The 26,024-nt window shown below is 51.0% G+C and overlaps 1 long non-coding RNA gene across 1 annotated transcript; it reads right to left on the bottom strand.

Moving 5' to 3' along the window:
* Nucleotides 1–541: 541 nt before the first annotated feature.
* On the bottom strand, nucleotides 542–25,838 carry LOC310897292. The gene is made up of 3 exons (XR_014582202.1): nucleotides 23,145–25,838; nucleotides 11,474–11,671; nucleotides 542–8,060 (listed from the first exon to the last, which is right to left on the bottom strand). It is a non-coding gene; the product is annotated as an uncharacterized lncRNA (long non-coding RNA).
* Nucleotides 25,839–26,024: the final 186 nt, after the last annotated feature.

The raw sequence follows: 26,024 nt of genomic DNA, 5'->3' as shown, positions 1-26,024 counted from the left end.
AGTGACAGCAGCCAGGGCCGGTGTGGGGACAGTGGCAGAGGGATCCTCATGGGCACAAAGTGCTTCAGGAGTGCCTGTGATGTACTGCATCCTGAGCAGGCAAAGATAACTGGTTGAAAGGTCTCTCGGCCTGCTGATCCCATTTCCCTCCAGTAGCTCTAAATCCATCACTTAAAAATTCAGTGTTCCTCTGCTGGAGAGCTGGGTGGCCCACAGGATGAATGGAGTCCTTCACCCCTGGGGCAGCAGGGAGACTCGAGCAAATAGGGCCAGAAAGGTGCTGCCATGTTAGCACGTAGCTGGGTTATAATTTACATGTACATGCCATATGCTGACTCCTATTAGCATCTCATCTTGGAAGGCGCCCAGTCTCCTTTCACTCCTGAAGGAAACAGCCTCATTAGAAAGCACTCTAAGGCCTACGTGGCCATATTTGCCTGCAAAACAGGGGCAGCTATGCAAAGACCAAAGACAACCTTGAACATTAGGTTCGTTCCCCTCTGATGGAGTTAGAAGGATGGCACTTCACATGGTGGGCAGTCTCAAGCTGGCCGGTTTCCCTGAGGGGATGCAGCAAACAAACTCATTCCTGCTGCAATTTCGGTGACCTCAGGTGGCGTGCAATAGGGGTGGTTTGGGTTTGCGTATTTAAAATAACACCTATGAGAGATTGCCCAAAGGTCCAGTAAAGATCAATTAGCTGGTAGAAGAGAAACCTTTAACTGCATGGCTAGTCAACATAAGATGGAACCTTGGGGCACTGAAAATGTGATTGAGTCCATGCCAAGTATGGCATGGCCTTGCTGTTGTCACTAGCATCATTCTCAGTGACTGTGACAAATACTGTCCCCTCCTGAACTCCTTTAGGTAAGGTGCAACCATTTCGGTAGCCCCAAAGAATCTGCAGAGGCAGGTGAGGCCTCCAATGGTCAAACCAGTGCCCCAAACTACACCGGAGGGCTTTGCCTTTGGGTGGAGTTGTCCCAAAGCAGCTTGCCCACACCTAATCCTCCACACTCCCAGGACTCTGGAAGGCCACAGCCTCGTCCTTTTCCACTGTGCTGCCATCACCTCCACTTAACGAGTGTCATAAAGCCCAGCGCAGAGCCCCAGATGGAAGTCCAGGGGGAGGAGGGGTGCTGAGTCTGTATATTCTTCCAAATCTCCCCCTACACACTCCTCCATGCAGAAATATCCCTGCTCCTATCAGCGGTTTTGGAGCTGACGTCCTTTGTGACGTGGGTGAGGTCCTGCAGGGGCCACCAGCAATGATCTCTCCCCACCAGGCTCCTGGATCTGGCCTGCCCCAGCTGGGGAGACCCCTGCATACCAGCATTCGGCCCGGTGCTGGTAGGATGCTGCCAGGTCCCGATGGCTCGCTGAAGGTCAAGGCCGGTGGCACAGGGGAGCAGCATTGATGTAGACCCACCCAGAGAGCTGCCCGTTGAAATGCTGCTGCATTTTCCCTCCTTTGGGCTGCTAAAGGCTGGTTTGATGAAAGTCTTTGCATGCCCTCTTGACCAGCATTTCCAAGAGCTGAAACCAGGTCTTCAAGTGCTGAAACCTCTGGAGCTTAATCCCACACTGCCTGACTGGCACCTCTGTCCTATTGTCACGAGGAGGACATACAGGAGTGATGGACTTTTTGCAGTTATTGATCCAGACAATGAGCAAGACTCTCACGGAACCACCTCAAAGGCACCCTCACTGTCCTGCCAGCATATATCTACTGTGGAAAGGTGTTTCCAGAGACCCCCTTCTCATTCCCTGTCCCAATTTGACTACATGGGAACCTTTAAAATGGAAAAAAAATGTGAGCAGGTACTGCAAGGGAGAAAGGGGCCAGGATGACAGAAGTTCAGCCAGTGAATGTCTTAAAGCAAGGTGCTGAAGTCTCTAATACTTTGGTGCATAGAGTCAGAGCTCTCTGACTAGGTGACAAGCTAAATTCCCTCTGCCCGCCCCAGCATCCCCCTTTCATTTGTCCCCAGAGCTCTTTCCTGTCTTGCATTAGTGCCTGACAGAGGGGACAAGCAGGGGATAGGACATGAGAGACAGCTTGGCTTATCTCTCCCAGGGGGAATTTCTCACCTCAGCTCTGTTCTGCTCAGCTGCCCAGGAGTCAGCCCTGTCGCCAGAGACAGTGTCTGGCCTGCTGTGTTGACAAAGTCACAAGAGATGTGGAGTGCACATGGAGATCAAGGCAGGGCTGACACAGGCTTTAAGCCCATTCCCACTGCTCCGCTCATCAGAGAAGGGAGGCAGGGTGGGGGTGGGAAGGGAGAAGAATTGTCTTCTGCACAGAAGAGCCTTGGCTCTTCAGTTCCCCCAGCTCTCACACTTCCCAGTGGCAAGCAGAGGCAGCACAGGGTTGACAGACGGGGGCATCACTCTGTGACCATCGCAGAGAGGACAGAAAAAAATCTTCCTCATAGCCAAGCAGCACTGTCAAACTCTGCTACAAGTTCCTGTATTAAAACACCAACTTGTGGCTGTGCTTTGCTCCCAGACTCAACAGCAAAGCAGACTCTTCTGGACAGGCATCCACCTCCACTGCTTTCTATCAGACAGCTCTTCATCTGAATGATTTCTCCTCATTCAGATGCTTATCTGCCAAGTTTGGCATCAGCCCTCAGATCTGAGCACTCTGCCCACAATCCTGCTGCACCCCCTTGTTTGCAAAGGATCTTGATGATGTGCACTGCAACTGCCTGAAAGAGAAAGGCAAGTTAGCATTTGCCTGGTCGTTTTCACACACACACCACTCAACGGATTGCAAGCGCTCATCCGTGCCTCCGTTCAGCACCAGATTTGCTTTGCCAGGAGGGGGTTGCCCATTTCAGGAGGGTGGGACCAGCACTATTACCGGCACCTCCAGCAGCCAGAGCACACTGCCCTGCTCCCCCTGCCGCCTCCCTGCGCCCTCCTGGACAGCCAGGGCACGGTGTCCTCCTCCCGCTGCTCCCACCGCCTGCCCCCTCCGTTCCCCAAATCTGCCCTTGCAGCTCACTTTGGCTAGGTGGGAAACAGGTGTAATTTCCCCTGCTCAGTACACCTCCTTCTTGCAGAGCTCTGGAGCACTTTGTGCACTGCTCTCCGGGTGTTGGGGCCTGATAGAGTTTGGGGGGCCTGGTGGTCCCCCAGAGCTGAGGACACATCCCCAGCCCTAAATGCCTGCACTGAGAGCAAGGCAGAATCAGGCCCGGGGTAGCTGCCCTTACAAAGCTCTTTCACTGGGCTCTGCAGAGGGGTGTTTTGGCAACACTGTTCAAGCTGCTTCAGCAGATGGGATGAGTTAGCAATCGTAGTTCAATGCTGGAGTAACAGTGGCTACACTTCCTAGTATAGAAATGTTGCTTAAAAAAACCATACCCCTACATGTCTCAATTCCACTGTGAGCCTGCCAGTAATAGAGGCCAGCTTAGCCTGAAATAGATGGGTTTTTAATGGTGCCCAGCTCCCACCGAGGACAATAGCAAACCCCATCCCCTGAAGAGCAGCAGCAGAAGTGCTGAAGAGCCAGCCGGCCGTGCTGCCAGCAGCCCATGCGCGCAGCGGTGCGGCTGCAGGACGCCTCGCCAGAAGGAAAGGGCTGGCAGGTCTTCCCCTTCGCTGACTCTCCGTCTCCACCTTTGTGTTGCAAAAACAAAGAGGTTTGGGTGTGATCCCGCCCCGCGCCCAGCGGCGGCTTCAGTGGTTGCGTGCACAACGTGCCCGCTCCTGGTGCTGCTCATGGAGGAGGAGGGTGCCTGTGCCCTGGGCATGCTCCTCAGGCCCCCAGGTGCCATGCTTCTCCCTCTCCAAAATACATACGCCCACACCGCCACCCTCTTGCCGGCAGTGGGGCGGTTGCTGGAGACTTTTCCATGCTGCAAGCCAGGCTGGGTGAGGAGGACTGAGCTTTTCCCAAGGTGCCCGCCCGCCTCCTGCTGTGAAATCACGGAGCGGATGGATGCAGATGAGCACGTAGGGTAGAGGGAGGGACGGTGTGTGCTGTCCCAGCCTGACTGAAAGAGCTTATAGTTTACAGCCAAACCTGGCTTGACCTCCTCCGGGATCACCCCAGGGAGCTGGGCTCTTCTTCTCCAGCTTTGCCTTTCTCATTTTATATTTCTGACCTTTACAGCAATATCCAAGAAAACCCCTCAGGCTAGAAATCAGGGGGCTGCAGTTTCCCTTGGTGGTCAGTGGAAGCCAAGAACAAGGAGAGACACGTACTAATTCACACCGCCGCATAAAGCAGCGCAGACAGGGCCCAGGATCCCACCACCAAAAACTAGGGGGAGGCTCAGCTCACATCTGCACAGTGCAGAGCATTAGGCGTTAGAAGGACAAATGGAGAAGAGGAGAAGAAGTGGTCTGACACAGCTACACACTCACATGTCCCCAGCTAAAAGCCACTAGCAGAGTAAACTGTGAAGACCCCAGGCCAGGAGGAACAGAGTTACAGTAGTGTCTCCATTCAAATTGGCTCCTGGGCTGAGAAGAGGAGCCTGTGGTAAGCAAGCTGGCAAAGCCTGCCAGAGCCAAGCTACACAGCAACGTTAGCTGTGAGAAGCAAAGCCTCTGGGCTATTCTGTCTAGGATTTTTTTAATTTTTTTTTATAAGTCTTACTCTGCTTTTTCCAAACTCCAGACTCTGGCAAGCGTTCTGGGCAGCCTGGTAACTGTGTGTTAAGTTTGGCCCGAAAGCATATAATCCTAATGAGAATAGAAAGACCTGCCTCTCTCTGGGAGCTCCTGCTCGGCTTCAAAGGATCCAGGACTTACCAAGCGGTTTTGAAACCCATCCATGACTTCTGGCCCACTTTCTGGTTGCTGCTGAGGAGGGACAGCTGCATGCACGCCTAGGAGGGGGCACGGGGCCGGGAGGGGAAGGCAGAGGAAGATGAAGGGGTGAAATTCATCGGTGACCAAGGGATAGGGCAGAGGAAGCAGAGCTGGGTGTCAAGGGAGGTGTCTGGATAGGAGGGGCTAGAAAAGCCAGTGTTAGGCTGCACGGGTGTCCCCTGCACGCCCAGGTTGGGGCTTGCATCTCTTCATCTGCCCACCTGGCATGAGACCCCTGGACCTTGTAATACTGAACACCTGCCCCAGAGGAAAGGGTTTTCTAAGGCTGGAGAGGCTCCAAGAGAGGAGGTGCTCTCTTCCCAGCCACTGTCCACCTTACATTGGTTTTGCTGCATGTCTCAGAGGGGAGCAAATACGTGCTTGTCTAGGCAGGGAGACTGCTCTGTGTGTAAACAAGTAGGGGATGAAAATGTCCACAGCCACTACCAACACAACACGGGAGCTCATGAAACTTTTGGAGGATTGCCTTCCACCACCACCCTCTTGGAGAAGAGAAATACCGTGTCCTTTAGCAGAGATATTTGAGGCTAAGGAGCACAGAGAGGCCACGGATGATGAAGAAATAACACTGCCATGCAGGTATTAGTGCTAGCTCAGGATATCACATGAACTGAGGCAAAGGGGAAACCAGAGAGTCGGGAATGCAAGTCTGATTAGCTACTGGAGAAAAACCAGCAGAGTACCTCTGTGTAACCCTCGTCTCCTGTCAGATCTAATATTGCCCGAGTCAGGGCTGCACATGGGTGTGCTGCTGCTGGAGCACCATGCGGCCAAAAGCCTGGTGCTGCGCCAAGCAGCATGGGTACCACATTGCTAATACAGAGCAGGGCTATCGCCCCCACAGGCACGACTCGCAGTTCAATGCCTGATCTTTCATGGTTTTATACACATCTGGCCATCCTGCTGCTGGAGTGCCCTATGTGCAAAGCCAACTGCAACGCGTTTCGCAGGCGGTGCGGAGATGCTCACCTGCATGCCAGCTGCTTCCTGCTGCTCTGCCCCCTTGCTTCAACACCCCCTCCTCTTGAACACCAGGCCTTTCTGACACAAGTCAGCAGCAGTCACAGCTGTTCCTTAACGGCTTGCTCCACAGGAGCTGCTTGCCCAGAAATACGGAGGCAATGGATTGCCCTCCCTGCTGTCCGTGAGTCCCAGGCTGCACTCAGCTCCCCACGGAGGACCCAGCCTCACTGCCTGCCCCCACCTCCTGGCAGCGGTGAGGTGGGTGGCAGCACCTCATCCCACACAAGCTCAGGGCTAGCAAGGCCAGGGTGTACCATCAGGCTATATACCCTGGCCCATAATGTGCCAGCCCTCTTAGCATCCCCAAGAATGCTCACACACAGCACTCGTGCTCTTAACTTGGTCCCAAGCAGAGCCTCCGATGCCAACGTGCTCTCAAGCCCGGCACTCATAGACAATGAAAATGGTCTCATTAAAAAAGCTGTAGACAGAGTGAATCACAGCCTCCTGCAGGACTAGTCTCTGGGCCCTTCCCAAGCAGATGAGGTTGGCGAAAAGCAACAAGCCCGGTGCCCACAGCTGCCTGCTAACTCTGTACGGCACCGGGAGGAAACACCCTGCTCGCCGCTCCAGGGACCAGGCTCACCCTGGGACAGGCAAAGCACTCTGCAAACGCCGAGGGATGCAGGCAAAGTTAATGCTGTAGCAGTGAGAGAAAACAGATCTCCACTGAGGAAGCCGCCCTGATGCTTTCCCCAGGATGCTTTGGTGATTGTGTCTTGCTTGAGAATGGTCTGCTCCATCCTAGAGAATGTAAGCACTAGCACCTATTGGACTCGTCTCTCCCAGCCCTGGTTTCAATTGCTTGTAACTTGCCACTTTCACCACTTGGGCTGACATTTTCCAGACCAGGCATCTGCCTTAGGCTGTTAAAAGAAAAAGAAAAAGAAAAAAAGAAAAACCCACACACATCTAGGGGTTTTGACTGTTTTTAGAATTGAAGGGGGGGGAAAAGAAGTTATTTTGTCCATGCTCGAAAAGCAGTGCTTACAACTGGGTTAACTGAGAGTTTCCAGTTTAAAGCAAGAGTTTGAAATTAAGCAAGGGAAGTGCCTAGCTGCCAAGAATATGTCTCTGCTGTCCCCAAGAAAAATATCCCTGAATTTTGATCCAGTTATGAGCTCGATGCTCACATAGAACAGATTTGGCAGAGTTGGCTGCTCCATGCTGCAAAGTTTCTGCCCGAAGTGAGTGCTCTGTTTGTCCACACGTAGCTCCCAAAGTGCAGAACCAGTCCTGCACTGCAACATCTGCATCTCTCCATGTCAGCGTGTCTGCGTTTGGGGCTGTTGATGGAAATTTTACCTTCTCTGCAAAATAAGCAGAGAAGTAAGCATTTGCCTTGTAAAATCTTGCTGAATCACCCCAATCCCAGTTGCCAAACATCAGCTGGAAACACTTGCCAGGCTTACCCTAACTTCATTAACTTCAAACATCTTTTGACTGCTGCCACAACCAAGACTGTGTCCCACAAACATCTCTGGTTTCCTACGTAGAGAAGCTGAATTCATATCCACCAATCCTGAGATCCATTCCAGTCAGAAAAAAAAATATATATATAAATATAATGTGATGGTATAAATATACTACCTGATCACCTTATGCATCCTAGGTGCACAGAAAACCTTAACTCCATCATTTTCTCATTCAGGAGCTTAGACAATATTTTTAACCTCTATTGCTATGTCGGCTCCTATAGCCCCTCCATCTCTCCAGTTTCTAAGCTGGCCCCTTTTATCTCGCCTCTGAGACTTGGGCCTCCAATTTTTTACCTTTCACTCAGGAGCAAAATGGGGGTGTTTTGAAGACTCTCATCTCAGGTGTTATTTTTTGGATAGATGTGGGAGAGCAGGGAGCACGGTCCAGAATTGGAATAGCCACATAAGAAAAATGATAACTCTGGGCTGTTGTCTTCCAGACATGCTGCACCCTCTGATTTTAGCCAAAACATTTGTGTTGAAGTCGTCTTTGTTCTGCTAAATATTTATTCACAGCAATACCTATCCACACTGATAGAGATGGATACAGCAAAGAGAGACACGGGAAGAAAATCATCATCCAGAGTGATGGGTGTTCCTGTTGTGAGAGACAGAGTGCGAAGTCTTTTCCTCTCCCACCTTCTTTATTAGCATGGCAGGGTTTGTAGGAAGCGCAGTGGAGTTTTCTAATTAGACCAAAGGATGTATCTGAGAAAAGACAGACAAGCTGTCAGGAACCTGAGCTAACTTCAGGTCTGAAAGAGACACATCAAACCTCAAGCTAAGCACAGACTGCAAACAAGCTGAACTTCAGTGTGTCAATCAGCTAGCTGTTCTGAAGGAAAGGGGGTTGTTAGTGCAGACACAGCAGCAGGAAACGCTAGCAGGGGAGAGGGGTAAGTGCTGTTAGCTTGCATGTAACAAGGAGAGGCAGAACTTCTTGCCAGGGGAACAGCAGGGGATTAGCGGAAAAGTGGGAAGCTGGGGAAAATTGTAAAGCACTATACAACCAGTATTGGTGCTGCATCCTTGGTTTTTAGCATGCATTAAAGTCACAGATTGTAATTCCTTACTCATCTTTTGAAGGTGTTTCCTGGGTTTGCCTTAAGGATCAGGAGCAGATCTATGACAGAGTGGCTGTTTTTGCTGGGAGCAGTGTTCTCCTGCCTGTATCAGCCTGTTTCTGTCAGGTACTGATGCCCCATGCTAGTGCATTAATGGCATGGTGGCAGTTTGGTCCCCCCACCAGCTTCCTTGAGGACACAGGGCATGCTGGAGGACATGTCACGTTCTGCACGCCACTGAGGTGGCTTAGGGACATCTTAGCAGTTTTATCCCCTGTTGCTCAAACAGTCTGACTGCAGGGTGACAATGCCTTGTTGTGCCATGCAAAATCCCCAGCTTGGACTGCTTCTTCATAGCCTGAGTTAATTCTAACACCACCCAAAGCTTCATCCCTGTCTTTCAACGACTTCTCTGCCTATGTCTTCCTCAGAGACCTGGCACAGGACTGGGAGCTCCCTGCGACACCAGCCTTGAGCTGTGCAGGCTGCCCACCCTCTCTGCAGGGGTTACAAATGCTTATCCTGATGCAGGCAGGACCATGCTCACCCCCAGCCTTCCCTCAGTGCTGGCGTCTGCCATCACAGCGACCACGTTTTGTTTCACTGGATGCTGTAAGCCTGGATGACTGTGTAGGAGGCATGGGGCAATTTCTGAGGATGAAAGAGGTGGGACCAGAAAAGCCTGCCCTCCAGCCTGGGGACAGGGTCTGGATAATACTCTTTGCTGAGTCCCCGCCACAGAATTTATTGCAGAGTAATTTCTTCCTGCTGCATCTTGCCCAGTTTCAGACATCTTTCTTTCTGACTCTCTCATCCCTTTCTCTCTGTTTCAATCTCTGCAGCTTGTTCTATGAAGCTATTCATCAGATAATTCCCACAGATGGCTCCCAGACATCAGTTCGCTCACGAACAGCTCTGTGTAAATCTGCCTGAAATACAAGCAGTGGACGTGCAGGTGCCACGGAATCCTTCTGTCCCTGCCGTCAGGGGGATCCTTTGAATGGTGCAGATGTGCTCAGCTGAAAACTGCAGAATGGTTTGCTGAGGCCACTTTCTCATGTCTGATGTTCATGTCCCTTTGGAGCACAGGGAACACTCAAGGCAGAAGCATCAGGTCCAAAAGCAGATTGCTAAATGAATACCTGAGGATCAGCTTACCCAGAGATGCAAATACAGGGTGGTAGTTTTGACAGTAAGGCTTTTGCAGAATTTCCGTGCCCTTCCTAACTTAAAGCAGCGAAGCAGTGGCTCTGTCTATACCTACTGTTTGGTGCATCCTTTTTCATGCTTTCCTCCATGAGCCCAAACCAAGCAGCTTTGCTTGGGCCTGTCCCCACCACCACAGCCGAGTTCGGCTCCAGCTGAGATCACGTTGGAAGGTATTTCTCAAGATGACGGGCCTGCTTTCCTCCAAAGAGGGACTTAAAACAAAACAACCACAGCCACTCAATTAGAGTTTGGGGCTTAGAAGGCCCTTTATCTCATGAAAAAGAGATTAAAGCCCTCTGATAATTTATAAAGCGCTTAAAAGTTTAAAGGGGAATAGGGCTTTTATCTGAACTATCAGATAACATGAGGCACGCAAAGGCCACGCACAAGGCAGCCCCAGGGTGCAGTGGCTTCGTTGCAGAGAGCTTTTGCTTCCAACCATGGGTCTGATCCCAGTGCCTGAAATTAATAGCCAGACTCCCAGGCTCTCAGGGACCAGTAGCCAGGCCAGTCTGACACGTCCCTGCGGCTCAGACGTGCAGTCACGTAACTCTCGCTTAGAAAGTCCTTGGGTGTCCTCACTTAGTGGTGGCTGACAGCTCCCGCGGTGAGATGGACCGGGTGTCCCGGGTGCCTCTGAGTGGCCATCCCAGGGCTGAGGGCTTCTACCACTACACTGGTGGCCAGTGTTTACTTAATGAAGGTGTGTGGTGTGCTCAGCATACCCTCAGCAGTGTACAGTTGGCCCAAGCGCTCTCAGAAGCTTGCCCAACCTGTTTTCATTTGAGTTGGTATTTCACACAGCCAGTTATTATTTGGGTGGTTGAGGCCATCATTCATTACTCTCCTGGTATACTTGTGCTGTCTTCCCAGCTCTCCCTCTGCTCATTATCCACTTTGGCCACTGCTGACAATGGTGTCCCGGCAGGCTGAGACCACCATCGAACAATGGAGGGAGGAACGTCTGTGGGACACAAAGCGTGCCCTGGAGCTGGCCCTGGATGCTGGAACGCGCTCCCGCAGGAGATGGGGACTCCCAGGCTTGCGGCAAAATGCCAGGCTCAGCTATTCCTCAGCACTGCCCACACATAAAGGAAATGAGATGCCCTTTGAACAACAGGGCTAACAAAGCCCAGGACTCCTCGAGAAGAGGGGGTGCCTGTCATCCCCAGACGTCTTCTCCTCACCCACTGCATTAACCCTCATCCCTCTACGTGTTAGAGACAGTAGTGGTGTGCATAATCTAGAGTTAAATACCTGCTGGCGGGCAGGCCATGTTCACACGTGGTGATGGTGTCGTCAGCTAATGGCTAGCAGAAGGTGCAACAGCTGGGTTCTCCCTCTCTTTCCTTCAGAAATCACCAGTTTGTGTCATTTTATCTACTCTGACAGCCACAAACTTAGTATTTCTGAAACTTCTACTGTTCTTTCAGATGTGGTTGAAACTGGCTGACATATCACTGCTACTTGAAGAGGGAAGGATGGACAGCCAAACAGGCATTGTTTCCTTTGGAAAATGGGCCTTAAAAATCCCCTATAAATATACCAGACTCTCTTCCTTTGTGCTGACCCCCAGTTAAAGCGTGTACTTCACCGAGCAGATGAAGTCCCAACCTCGGTCATCCTAGCATGCAGACAGAGCCATGTGGCCGGACTCATCCTCACTTGACCACACTCCTCACGAGTGAATGAATCAAACACTCCACCTTGCATCTGCTTTGCTGGCAGCCTGTGAGAGGATCAAAATGTTCCCAAACAAATGCATTATGCATATTGTTTGCCAAATACTTGCTTGTTTTGAAGGTCCTTTTTGCAGACTTTCAAGGCCAAGTTGAAAATGAAACTTACCTCAGGAGATTTTGGTGGATCACTCGGGGAGATGGGGCTTTGTCAAGTAGATAAAGCTCTGGTCTGAGAGTCAGCAGGCACGAGTCCCCTTCCCAGATCTCTCCAGGACCTTCTGCACGATCTCAAAGAAAAATTCTCTTCTGTATTTTCTCTCTCAGGGTTTGCCCATCCACTCCATGAGTAAATCAGCCACCGTGCCTGTGTGGTGTTGAGCGTGGGAGCCACTATGAGAAGGAGGTGTTCAAAACAATTCGGGAGTTGTGCTTTTTGTGCTGTGGTTTGTCCTTTGGTTTAGGACACTACCAGAACTGGCCAAGAATACTTTAGCGTGACAAAGTTTTCATTCGCATGGCCAGCATGCTAACATCCTCATTCTTACCTTGCATGTCTGTCAAGTGTAAGCAAAGTATCTATTAATTGTGTCTGACTGAATTTCAGCCAGTCTTTTAAAAGGTCATTGATATAAGTTTAGACAATAGGCTAAGAACAGGCTGAATCCCCGTGGAAAACATGCACAAGGCATTCTCCTGTGTCACTGACTTAATGAGGAAGAGTTGAATACACTCCTGTTTAGAAAGGCCCAAATGCTTTGAAGGTTTCTGCTTGAATGGAAATTGGAATTCACTTTGGCTCTGCTCTCACCCTCTGTGTGCTCACCTCCCTGCACTGCCCCAGCCAAGGACATTTGCTGCAGGGAACATCTGCGAAAATAGGAAGGGATGCCGCTAGCTTATGTGGGAAATCCTGTTTCCAGTGGGTACCTCCTTCCAAGCATGAGGCTCATCCTCCAAGACCAAGGGGTGATGTATGTGACTCAACATCCAAGACCATAAACAACATCCAAGACCATAAATGAGGTGATCAGCATGATCCAAGAAAATGAAGTAACTCTGATTTTGAAGTATTGGGAATTTCCAAGAAATTAACTGCTGAGAGTTCGTCAGGAGACAAGAGATGAATATGTTACTTGAGATGGTGAATAATCAATCATAAACTCACGGACTGCTCAGAAACACGACCAGCGTTGAAATACCCCAGATACATGACTGGAAGGCATGGTTGCAGGCATGACTCCTCAGGTCCACATGGTAACCAGAAACTCTGCCAAGATCTCACCAAGCTGGCCCTAGCTGCCAACTCCTAGGCCCCTTCGCTTAGTCAAGTCCTGTGTGCAATACATACTTCCTGCCCTCTTCCTTGCCAAAGTCCCACTCATCTGGAGCTCACCCCCCAGCAGCAGATGGAAACTATCCACAGCAAGAAGCAATGGGAAAAACCAGCTCCGGTTGGCTCCTCACCCCTCAGCACACTCCGAAATTGGTTAGCTGTGCTGGCTCCCCATCGCACGGAGTGCTGCCATCCCTCCCTTTCTATTTTAACTGCCTCGCATAAGGAGTGGAAAATTCTGCGAGGGAATTAAGTTGCAGGGAACGCTGGTAGGCACTGAGCTGTGAATAGCCTCCCACTGCCTGAGCCACAAAAAACGCGTTGCTGAGAGAAGGGCAGACCACTGCCATGATGGGACATGGGCATGGATACCCTGCTGTGCTTGCTCTGTGCCTCAGATGCCATAAAAAAACCAGCAGTCTGTGTATTACATTTATTATGTACCTTTACAAGAGCCCCTAGCAGTTCCAGACACAAAGTTCAACCAGGCACCATTGACTCCCTGGTAGAATATCTCACGGAGCAGTGTGCTAAAATTTTGTAAGCGCTGTTGTGTCCCCAGCACGTGAACATGAACAAACACCGCATGCCTGAGCACCCTAGTAGGGAGGCCGTGCATATTGCAACCGCAACAATCAGAGCTTCGTATCTCCAGCAGCGATAACAGACAGACAGTTTCTGTTATGCAAACAGCACCAGGTAGGGCAAAGCAACCCACAGCACGGCATCACTGACGCTCCAGGAATGGCATGACACCGCTGTGGCCAAAGTGCACCGCCTGCTGCACATCCCAGCATGGTGGCACTCGCACGGGGAGCTACAGCCACAGGGAAACATCCTCCTGCGGCAACATGGGGATGTTTCAAGGGATACCGTGAAGCCCTAATCCTGCTGGAGAAGGCTGGCAGCTGGGTAGACGTGGAGCAGCTCAGGCAAGACCCAGCACCACCCAGGGTGCCTGTTGCTTATATGAAACAGCTAATAAAGCTGGTTATCATCCAGGCAGTTCCTGCATTAGGTGTCAGTGACCATGTGGAGGACTCCCAAAAGCAAAAAAAAATACATGCTGTCCAAAATGAGAATGTAAAGTATGAACTCAGCAACTGGTTTTCTTGGTTCTTGAACACACACATCTAACAACAAACGCAGAGCAAACCTATAACCAAGAGGCACTTAAGCACGTGTGGATTAAAGTTAAACGTGTGTTTGAGTGCTGTCCTAAATCATACCCATTGCAAAATCAAGGCCTGTGCCTGTGGAGACTGTTGGGTAAAGGTGTCTTCTGGTACAAAACGCCACCTACGGCATTTCACTGATGTCTCCACACATCACGGCAGGACGTACTGAACCAATGTGCAGAGACAGCGAATTACCCCTGTAGGTGCAGAGGCTTCAAGCATTCTTGGTCACATTCATCACCAGAAAATACAAGCTTATACAACTGCATTGTGTTCCCAGATTTTAGTGAAAGTCCCTGGAAGGCACATGAAAGAGGAGGAGAGAGACACATGAAGACACATCCTTCCATTCCTCAGGGTGAGAATATACCACAGGGTATTTATTTGCAACCAAAAGCATGAGAGGTGGGTAGGCCTTGGTGAAAACTCATCTGAGGAAATTGTTAGCATACATTACAAGAACCAGGGGCATCAAAAGAAAGTGGCAAGCAAAGCAAGCAGTAGGAGGTGTCCGTTTACACAACAGGAGTTAAATGGTGGAAGTCCTTGCCGCAGGATGCTGTGGGTGCTAGAAGTTTACACCTTTTCAAAATACAGCAAGACGAATGTATGGAAAAATAAAAAAAAATAAAATAAAAAACTCAACAAAGATGGTAGGTCTGCCTCAGAAAGTCCCCAAAGCACAAATTGTTGGAGACTGGCATGCGTTTGGGAGACATATCACTATACATTTGCCTTCCAATTAGACTGTGTGCTGTGCATGCGCTATCAGCCATCATTGGAGACAGGATGCTGGGCTCCACGAAAACCCTTGGTCTGACACAGCACAGCTGTTCCTCCCTTATGCACATGCATGTTTTGCTTGGTGGGGGCAGAGAGGAGCAGTGGACTCGCAGCCAGAGGGAACACCCAAGCCTTGGAACAGGCTCCATCCCATGTCTGGTTTTGCATGATTGGGGTAGATATTTTGCTCAAAATGAGATTGGACAGAGACTTGAATCTGGGCACAAACTACCAGCATGCGCTCCTCGTATTCCAGCTGTGAAAACTGTAAGTTTCAATCTGAAAATCACATTTCACACACAAAAACTGGAAATTGGACACAACCCTCTTTCTGCCAGCATAGTTGAAATATCGTGGCTTTGTCCCAAAACAGACTGAGAGCTAATTAGGGAGCTTTGAAAGTCATTCCCAAACAAAACTGCTTTCCTCTGGTTATCTACTATGGCAGCCTGACTCCAGAAATACACGAATTTGTCAAAAAAAAAAAAAAAAAAGACAAGGATGTGTGTCAGCAATTTATAAACACTTCTGAAAAAGAACGGCACAGTCTATTTTACACAAAAAAAAAAAAAAAAAAAAAAAAAAAAGTAGGAGTATGGCTCTGACCACACACTGAAGCTCTGAAACACTACAATAGGAAATGCCAAAGGCCAACAGGACTTAAAGTGCTGGGGGGAAGCTGGTCTTGGGCTCCCCTCCCTGGGCTGGCAGCAGCAGAAGATATCACTGCTTAAAAGGTGCACCATAAAGAGAGTAAAGCACCAGTCTAACACAGTAATAGCAATCCCAGGCACCCAAGAGCACAAAACAGGACTCAAAAACTTCATGATCTTGGTTTAAAAATGAGAAATTAATATCCAACATGTTATGCTGAAGTTTTCATGTCTATCACGGAGTCTTCAAGTCCTCAGACTCCACGGTCCCAAGCTTTTCTTGATGACACTTGGGGCTGGAAACATGTTTAAAGAAAGACAACACATGTGAAAAATAAGCTGTGATTGGCACCAGATTTAGTTTTTGCCATGGCCATTTTGAAATCCTTGCTATTATGTGCAAAGCAGCTCCTCTCTCGGTAAGAATTTGGCCTCAATATTTATCCTGAAAAAGACTTTCAAAAATAGCAAGATCACAGAAGAATAGGGCCAAGGATCTATCTAGGACTATCAATGCTAGAGTAAAAGAAAATAAAATCTAAAAAAAAAAAAAATAGAAGAGAAACTTGCTATATAGCTGTTTAAAAGTAAATAATTAAATAAAAATCAGTAGTAACATGAAACAATGGGACTACATTTTCTGAATTAATTGGTGAGTAAATCCTCTCCAGTCAATTGGCTTATGAGCCGAATAGCCTGCAGCGTTAGGGAAAAAAAATGCTAGATGGTTTTGCAACACAGAAGAAGAAAAGAAAGAAAACTTGAAAGTAGCTGCTGTTCTTTGTGGATGGTTCCTGACATTGGAAGTCGTTACTGACTGATTAATTTACTAACTCATTAGGGGTTATTTACATTGTTTATGAGCATGTGACTAATTACACAATGAAGATACCAAAACATAATCACCTAATAACAGCGTGTGACCGTGGCAGAGATGAACTGGGTGACCAGGGCGATCCTGTCTAAGTGCAGCCAGCAAGCCCCAGCCCGCCCTGATGACGGGGCGCTCGGAGCGCTCCTTCGCCCTCTCCCCCCAGCTCCAAGTCCACAAAGAGGCACAAAAACTTCCAGGGACCCTTGCTCCGAAGGGGCCACGTCTGGAGGGAAGCCAGGAGGGCTGCACACACGTCCTTACAGGGAGACACGGCCGAGAGGCGCGGTGCAAAGCCTCAGTGCCAGTGCCACCGACTGGGAGGGAGTAATCGGGGCGAGTGGTATTTGGGAGCGGTTCTCACCCTGTCCAGAGGCAAATTCCAACCCAGGAGAATTTGCTCCTGATGAAAGGTGTCTGACAGGCAGCCTCAAGGACTGAAGGCTTCAAGATCTAAAGAAATGGCAACGTTGTTGGTGCAAATGGAGCAATCCCCTTTGTCCACGCTGGCCTCGCAGGGAGACTTATCTCCAAACACCCAGTGAGTGTCTTCTGCAGCAGTGGGTTTTCCTCTTGTAGAAACTCCTTCTCCTGCACCAATGCTGCATTTGCTGCAATGCACCACCACAGGGGCTTTGCATGTCCAGGGTTGCCATAAATATCTCCCAGAAATATGCTGTCACCAGTGAAGCTTCTCACAGGGGAAACAGCTTTTACATCCAGGCTACACTACTTTACTTACTGGGTAAATTATAGCTACGTTAACAAATAAATTAACTTCTTACAGTATCACGTCTCCCATTTCGGATAGGCTGCCACTAACCACTTTGCCGTTTATAAACAAAAAGGGTGACATTGACCTGACTTAACCAACACTGATGTCTCAGGGTAAAGGCTGTCCCCAAGAGGTTTCCCTGGTAGAAAAAAAAAAAATAATAATAATAAATTGAGGCTTTGAGGAACATCAACAGCTCACGGCGGTGTGAACTCTCCCAGCTCGGCCTGGCTGATCCCCCTGTGCACAGGAGGGTACCCTGGGCACCCAGCCCCAGGGTCTGGCTGGGGGTCTTGAGACATGTAACAAGGACACCACGGGAGTGCAAGGCTGGATTTTTAGCCAGTGACAGCCAAAAAATCCAGAGACCTCAGGGAGCTGTTTGATAACCTCAAGGGCAGCGACATCTTGGATGAGGTTCCTATAAAAGAAAGCGTTTTATGCACAATGACAAAACCAGCCAGGATTATGGCAATGTTTATGAATATTCGATGTCTCCAAGATGCCATCCTGTCTAATGCTATTGCAGCATCTGCACTTATCAGAAAGCTGCCTGGTGCTCCCCGCTGTGCCCTGCAGATCAGTGGCATCCTGCCATGGTGCCAGCACTGGGGTCCAAAGCTGAGACCCCTGATAGAGCAGGGAGAGCTGCCCAGCCCCCTATCAGATCTCCTGGCAAGGAAGGCTGGTTATGTCCCTGGGTAAATTCATTGGTTTTGCACTGCAGGCCCCAAGTGGAGCTTCCTGGGAGAGAACGGGGACTTTGCTGAACAGCACAGCGAGGCACAGCCCTGCTCTGAGGGACTGCAACCAAAGCAGGCAGGGCGACAAAATGCAGAGAGGACAAGCCGGGGGGTACCTAAGGCACAATGTCAGACCCCAGCTGTGGCTACCTGAAGACACCTGCAAGCAGCCCGGTTTGTTGCCAGACTAACACTCATTCCCAGCAGTGCTTTCTCTATTTTCCTTTCTCAAATGCCACCCTGATGGGGCAGAAGGGGAAAAAGGACACAGATTAAGTCCAGCACCAGTTTCTGTAGGCAAGCTGGTGGCAGCACCACTGTGAACTGCAGCTCCCTGTGCTGCATTTGGTCCAACCACCCCACCGTTAGCCATGAGCTGCCACGTGCCAACTCCTGCCAGCTCCATCACAAGCTTCTGCCTCCAAGGCTACCAGGGGCTTGCACCCTGAATCCTTGTGAACAGCCACAGCCCCTGCTCTTTTGCCATACATGCAAACTAAAGCTGCAGCAGGAACTGCTCCGCTTCTGAAAGAACCACGGAGAAACCCCAGCCCAGCTGTGAACCCACAAGGGAGAGGCAAAGGACCCAGATCTCAGTCACCCTCTCCTCTTTTCTCCCCTCCTGCCCTAAACAGGATGGTCAAGAGGGAACATGCTGATTTATTAAAGCAGCTCTTGTGCAGAAAAGAGGCCTGGGGTACAGGACTGCTGAGCTCAGCTGAAATCGGGCATCTCCCCCGAGCAGCGGGGCAGGGAAATTTGTGTCAGCTGAGGAGTGTCCCGGCTGCAGGACATCCAGCTGGTTCCCTTCCCAACAGGGTCCGAGACAGCGCGAGCCTTCCCGCCTGCCTCCCCCAAAAACCGACCGTCACATTTGTCACGGACTACGTTGGCCTAAATAGCTAGGTGTCACGTCGCCAACAGCCCGTACGGGAAGATCTTACATAACCCGGATAAATGGGACAAGGTCACCACCGAGCCCAACCTCCTCTTGCAGAAGACCCAGCACCCGTGGGTCCTGCCGGCCCCGCTGACCCAGCCCGCGGCCGGGAGCCCCGGCTGCTGCTCTGGTGGCAGGCGGATCGCAGTGCACAGCTGATACCTACAGGAAGAAATTCCTGGCAGGATTTGCCGGGCTGGAATTTGCCAGCGTCAGTCGGTAACCAGCGGTGCTGGATCAGGTGAGAGGGTTTAGTGAAACCGCAGGTGTGGCCCTTTGTCTGTGCCCAGTGCGTGTCGCGGCGGAAAAGTTTTACCCGGGTTACCTCATATCCCCTTCACCTGCTGATTCAGGCTCCTCTCTCTATTTTTAAATGAGGTGCTTGGTGTCACTTCGCTGAGGAAAATTACTCTGTGCCTCCAGAAATAGATGCTACGCCTCTATCCCAGGAGAGCCCCTTATACGCGATACCATTTCGCAGCCATCGGCGCCAAAGGGATGTCTGCAGCATCTGCTGTAAGACAACACAGAACCCGTGTTTGTGGGAAACCCCATGAGATAAGGAAAAAGAGCGGGCCGGGTTATAGGAGAGCACAGCATGGGAGATCAGGGAGCAGGACTTAATGGAAAAAAGGAGGGAGGATAGAAAGCAGGGGCTGGGGAGAGGAACCGGGGAGGCTGAATGCTGCTGGGGCCACGGTTTGGGAGCATTGGCCTCGGGAGCAGGGGCAGACACGGGCTGGGAGGACGGATCCACAGAGGGGCTGCAGCACGGAGAGAGGAGCGCGGGCAGGGCAGAGGCACCCGGGGCTGCCAGCCCTGAGATTTTTAGGATGGGTTTTGCAATGGCGTGGATTTTCCTTACAGCCCCTGCTTTTGCTGAGGGGAGAAAGCGTTCAGGGCTTGCCTAGAAATGCAAGGCAGTTTTTAGTCTTGGTGGTTTCAGAGGAACGCTCAGAGTTGTGTCCCAAGAGGAATTTTAAGGGTAAGCAGTTGGAAGTGGGGGAGGAGGGGAAGGGCTGTTAAATACGGATGCTTTTTTTTTTTTTTTTTTACTGTTATTTTTACTTACTCTACCAATTTGTTGCGCACTTCAGGCTGGCAGCATGGGGCCAGCGCAGGGTGGTGGCTGCTCTCTTGTCACCACAGCGGGGCTGCGGCACCGCTCCTGCTCCCCGGCCCGGGGTGCTCAGGGAGGCTCCGGCCTTGCCACAAGCTCAGCACCGCCGTCCCGTGTCCCTGTGTCCCTCTGGCTTTGGGGGTGCTGGGTGCTTTATGCAGGGCCCTCTTCGCACCCCTGTGCCTGGGCCTGACCCACCCGGGGCCCAGCTACAGGTGTCCGTCACCTGGAGGACGCAGCCGGCGAGCAATGTTTGTATCACGTGCAGGGGAAGGAAAACCACAGAGTCAGCCGGAGGCCAAAAACAACAGCCGGGAGAGGAGGAATTCATTAAGAGAAACGGCAAGGGAAGCAAAGCCTGTTTGTGTAAGGGCAGAGCCTGCGGCAAGCCGTCCCGCGACCCGCAGCCACAGAGGGTCGGGGATGGAGCCGTGCCCCCGGCCACCCCCACGGCAGCCATCTCCTCGGCCAGGCCATCCCGGCGAGCCGCAGCCGGGGACCCTCCTGCTGTGGCAGAGGGGCTTCCTCAAACGTGATGCTTTCACGCCCTCGGCAGCTTTATTTGTTGCTCTTTTTGGGGTGGGTGGTTTTTTGGAGCCTGTGGCCCCACGGGTGAGCACAGCCCCGCTCCTCGCAGCTCCCTGACTTAGCATTCCCTCTGGCACACAGGCCAGCGAGTTCCCAGCAAAAGAGTTGGAACCGACTTCAAAAGGATTTGCAGCGAGCAACCTTTCTATCTCTTGATCCTCTCAGCTGTATGCGGGATTAGGGGCTGGCTGAAGCCCGGAGCCCCCAGCCTGGGGCTCGCTCCCCTCACTCTCTGGGGACACACCGTGGACCTGCCTGTCCCCAGTCCCACGCACTCTTTCCTGTGCTGACCCAGGCGGCTGCTAGAGGGAGGCCCTGGTCCCATGTCAAACACCATTTCATGGACACTGGATAGCAGGGACAAAACGTGTGACCTTCCAAGGACAAGGGCTGGGTTTGCTCTGTACAGCATCACCTGGCAAAGCCCAGCGTGGCCACGGCATCTCCTCCACCTCAGGGTTCTGCTGCTAGGGTTGTCTCGGGCACAGCTCCGTGTCCAGGAGGAAAAGCCCAAACCATGACAGCTATCCCCACAAACCTCACATTTCCCCAAGGTTTAGCCGCTCTGGATTTTAACTGGGCTGCTTCTCCTCGGGAAAGATACTGGCTCCTTCCACAGCATTCCCATACAGTGGGGCCTATGCAGCTCCTCCTGCCCCAGGGAGGAGGGAAAGGTGCCAGCCTAACACCACGGGGACTCAGGGAAGTGTTGTGTCCCACCGAGAAGGGGAGCAGGGGCAAGGGGGGACAAAACGCTGGAGGAGCCTGTGACCATGATGAAAGGACTAAGCTTTCAAGACGGAAAATGAAAGGGAAAGCTGGGAGGTGGGGTTGTTTTTTATTTTTCCAACTGACAAAAGAGCTGGTCCAACTTTTTGAATCACGAAAACAAGAGAAGCTTTTGAAAAGGGAGAAAAATGACTCTGGCTCAGCTCAGGGTAGCAGAAGAGTGGTTTGAGCTCAACATTACTAACTTCCATTTGCTCTGCAGGATGGGTCAGTGTGATGTAAAGTTTGTCTTTGAGAGGGATGTCCAGACTTTTTCCAATAGGTGGGGATGGGAACAGAGGTGGAGTTACCTCATTAAGGAAATGAGGGTGGGAAACGGCTCAAGCAAAATATACACTGCAAAAGTGGAGATGTTTAGCCATCACTGGAAAAAAAATAAAATAAAAAATAGTAGCCAGCAGTGTGGATAGGGTTACTGCAGGGCAGGACACCAGGGCTCCCTCCGTAGTGAAGAAGGGCAGCAGAGCAAGGGTTGGGACACAGGGTCTGGAAGCAGCACTGCCGTGCTCAAAGTCTGCTTCTGCATAGCTTTGTGTGCATCTGTTTTGTGCCTCAGCTGGCCGATGCAAACCGCAGGGTGAATAAGTCAGGGCAAGGAATGCCCAAGAGGTGGTGGAGGAGTCAGCCACTACTGTTGTGTGCTTTGAGAGCTGCTGAGAAAGGGAGAGGACTCCAAGCCACCAGTAAAAGCGACGGAGCCATCAGGGTCTACTGGGATGAGCTTGTTCACTGAGCCATCAGCCCCCATCACACTCTCCTCACAGCCAGGCCAACCATCTGGCAGGGCCACCGCACTGGGATGCGCCAGGCACTCTCCGGACGGAGCCACCGCTGCTGCCGGTGCCGCTTCAGCTTGTTTGTTTTCCTTAATCCCAAGAGGCAGCATCTCTGACAGGGCAGCAGTGTGATTAAGATGATCCAGCGTGGCTGTCACAAGCATGTAATTACGGGTTTCCTGTGTCACTCCTGCTGGGAGGTCAGCGACTTGCCCTCCCTCGCTCCAGCAGCTCCTATCAGCCTCTTAACCTCCTGGCCAGCTCTGGCCTCCAGCTCCAGCCTCCACAGCCCTGGGGAGGGCAAGCTGTGGCACACAGCCAGGCTGGGGACGGACAGCAGGCAAGCCACAAACGTGAGAGGGGCCATGGAGAGTCAGAGCAAAGAGGAAGGGGATGGAGAGGACTGGAGAGGGATGGTATGAGGGCAACGCTGCCCATGGATGTAGAAAAGTGGATACGTTCCCCCTCCCATTACTCTTTTAAGACATAACATAATCCATCTAGGTCCATTCGGACTTCTCAAGTGGAGAGACCCAGGCACACTTTCCCATCCCCGACATCCAGGTATCTCTGCCTACACCAACATGAAGAGAGGAAGCCTTGCTGCAGACTGTCCCAGGTTCTCCCAAAAGGCACTGCAAGATCACTTCGGCAACCCCCAAGGGATCATCATGCTCTGCAGCTCCCATGTTTCCCTCACAGCTAGCAAGCTGGCCAGGGATGCACAGAGGGGCTGCTCTCACCAGATCGGTTTCTGAAGCTGTTGCACACAGGATTAGCTGCAAATCGCAGCAGAGAAGGACCCGCTGCCGGCCCGTCAGAACAAGACGAGGTTTTGTGCTGCATTTGCTCCTAGAGAAGGCAGGGTTTCCTCAAGCTCTGTTTGTTTAGTGACCCCCACATAAGGAAATCCATCACATAGCCTCCTTTATTAATACTGGCAATCATCTGCAGCCAGCTGTTGCTCAGCTGTCAGAGCTGGTATTGCACGGGAATCCCTGCACAGAGCACCACATCTCATCCTTACAGACCTAGCCTCCAAGAGGCACTTAGGGAAGAGCTTGCACGTCCCTGCAGAGCCCAATATCAATGCTCATCCTTGGTGGCAGCAAAGCATTTCTGTCTGTGAGGAACCGCCACTTGGTTGCAAGACAAAGCTCTTTCCGAAGCACCAAATGCCACTGCGTTTAGGTGCTGGCCAAGGCTGAGATTCAGATTTTGGGCCAAAACAGAGTGGCATCTCATGTGTAAAGCAAGCCATGAAACTGAAACTCAGTTCTTCACTTACCAATATCACTTATTTGCCAGGCATATCTTCCAAAAGGGCATCCAGTTGCAATCCAGAGACATCAAGAAACAGAGAAGCCACCATCACACACAATAGAGGGCTCCAGTGAAGCACTGGAAAAATGTCTTCACCACTGGAAAATGTCTGCCTTCTTCCTAGTTTGGATCTGCCTGGCATGAGCTGAGAAGCAGGCAACCCATACACGAGCTGTGTTTACACCTAACACAGTTACCAAGAGCTGCAGCCATGAAGTAATGACTACACAAACCTGGGAGCCAAGGGTGGTGAAGACTTTTTTTACAGGTTTCCTCTAGTCTACTTTGCATTAGAAAACAAGTGAGCTCCATCCATAAATGCATGCTGTAAGCAGGGGCATTATGTAGAAAACCCCCAGACAGGGTTTGCTAATTTATGCCAGCAGCTATGCCAGGCACATGCCGTTCCTCAAATAACCAAGCTTTTCTCTGAAACAGAAAAAAAAAGAGGAGCGCTGAGGTCCTTCGAGTGAAGGCTCCCAGGAACAGCCTCACGTCACAAAATCCTCCAGCTAATGCACTGTGTTGTTTAGATACAGAAAGCCTTCCTGAAGGGGTAGTGGAGACCTGGTTGTGGGAGTGCAGATGAGCTGGAGGAGGCACAAGGCAGCTGGGGGACTCCTGCCCACCACCCTTCCCACTTCTTCCACAGGGCACGAGGCAATGCTGCGGCACACTGGCACATGGTGAGGATCGCTGCGGAAATCCTCAGTGCACGCCCCAGGGGGCTGCTTTGCACCTCGATGCCTGCATTGGCACAGCCAGCCCCTGAAGCTCTCCTGTCCCTCTCGCGCACCCCCTGCTCACATGGCACAACATTTCGGTGTTCCTGAGCGTGCTCGGGGTGATTCACAGGCACGCACACAATGCCTGCTTTAGCACGAGGCCGGGGAGGAGCTCTGCCTGCCGCGACAGAGATAACTGCTGCTTTCTGAAACGTTTCCCAGGAGGAAAACCCCTTACCGTGCCAGCCCCGCATCGCCGTGCCGCTGCAAGGTTGGCAGCCCTGACACGTGCCGAATCCCCTCCCAGGATGTGGGAGCTAATCGCTTCCCATGACCTGCCGCAGCCCTGGGGCTGGGAAAGTGTCCCAAAGTGGAAGGGACCCAGGGTGCAAGGTCCAGGAGTGCCACTTCTAGAGGGGAACGGGGGGCTGCTCTGTGCTGAACCCGCGGAGGAAACGTCAGATCTGCACGCGATGCTGGTAACTTTGGAAGCAAAGCAAAAAGACATCCCTTACGTGTCAGGCAGGGGAGAGGCAGGCAGCTATTTGTCACCTACACGGCTATGGGACTGGGTAGGATCACTGAGGCCATCTGCCCCAGTCCCTGCAATTACAGGCCATGAGGATATTCACCCCCATCTCCTCCATCACCCATATCACAAAATGCCTCATCATTCCCCTCATCTCCTGGTGGCCCTGGGAAAGCAGAGCACACCACAAACTACACAAGGTTAAAAAATTGTTCCTGCCAATCTGATCAAAATACCTTCCTGACCCCAGATTTGGCATTTCCTTAGGGCTACAACACATATATTAGCCATGTCAAGCAGCCCTCGGAGGGATTTCTGTGTGCCGCTAACATCACCATGACACCCCTCCACATCTTGTCTCTAGCAGTAGCCAGCGTCCCATGCATCGGGACAAAAGAGGGGGAAATGCAAACAAGCCTTCTTTTCAGCCTCCTTTCTAAGTGAATTGGTAGGGAAGAAAGTTTGCTGGTGGGTTTATAGGCAACCTGAGAAAGGGATTCGGTTAGCAGAGTTGTGTGCATTAACTGGGATTAATTAGTGCACTGCAACAAACTGAAATCAGATCACTTTTCAGTCCCTCTTGGCAATACCACCAAATGGAACATCCAAAACTTAATATTGCGAGCTTTATTCTTCCAGTCCAGAACCCCGTTATCCTGTCATCTGATCCCCTCCATAAATTCAGCAGTCCTGCCAATGAATTATTCAGCTGTCCTAGGTCTTATGCATCAGCTGCTACACCCATGTAAGACCAAGATCACGATGAATGGGAAGAGGGACAAAAAATAAGACAGCCTGCTTTCTCTGTAGCTAGAGGACACCCTAAAGCACACCCCAGAAAAAGGGCTAAAGCTCCCCAAAATATGTGTGTTTTCCTGGCTAAGGTGCAGAACAGCCAAGAGGAGGAGATTTATAAACTTGATATGAATCTTGTATTAAAACTGTCTGTTGAACTTGTACCATTTAAAACTCATGGTCACTGAGATCATTTCTACAGAACACCATTTATTTTATTCCTTTTTTTTTCTTCTGTTTATCTAACCCACACATGTAACTGGTGCAGGAAGTGCTGACAGGACATGACTCAGAAATACATACAAGCATATCCCTCTACATTTACGCAAGTAAATTCCCAAGGATTTGCTGCTGAGGATGGCAGCATTGCACTGGATGTAACAGGTACTTGTACAAAACATCCTTGGGGCCCTCTGAGCTCATGTAAACGAGCCCTCCATGGACACCCTGGGGCCTTCTACCGTGATGGGAAACAGTCATCTTTTCTCAGGCATTGCCCTGTGACGGAGGACCCGACACCACAAGCCCTACCACTTACTGCTAACAAAAGGAAGGCACATGTTTTTGATGTTCCTTCTCCACCAAGGGATGCAAATCTCAAAGAAAACACCATCCTCCCACAAACAAAGCATCTTTTTCCTAGGAAGCTGAGTATACCATAGAGGACTGACGTTAGTCACCTCTCTTAACAAACTGATGGAGGTTGGTGCGTTTGGGGCATGGGATGAAAACATTACCATATGCTAGCTGACCCTGCATCAGCGAGCCAAGCCCGGCCCTGCCTGTGAAGGCTCTG

The sequence above is a fragment of the Anser anser genome (assembly GCF_964211835.1).
Source record: "Anser anser genome assembly, chromosome: 3".
Taxonomy (NCBI): Eukaryota; Metazoa; Chordata; class Aves; order Anseriformes; family Anatidae; genus Anser; species Anser anser.
This window is presented reverse-complemented; position numbering and strand designations above follow the sequence as displayed.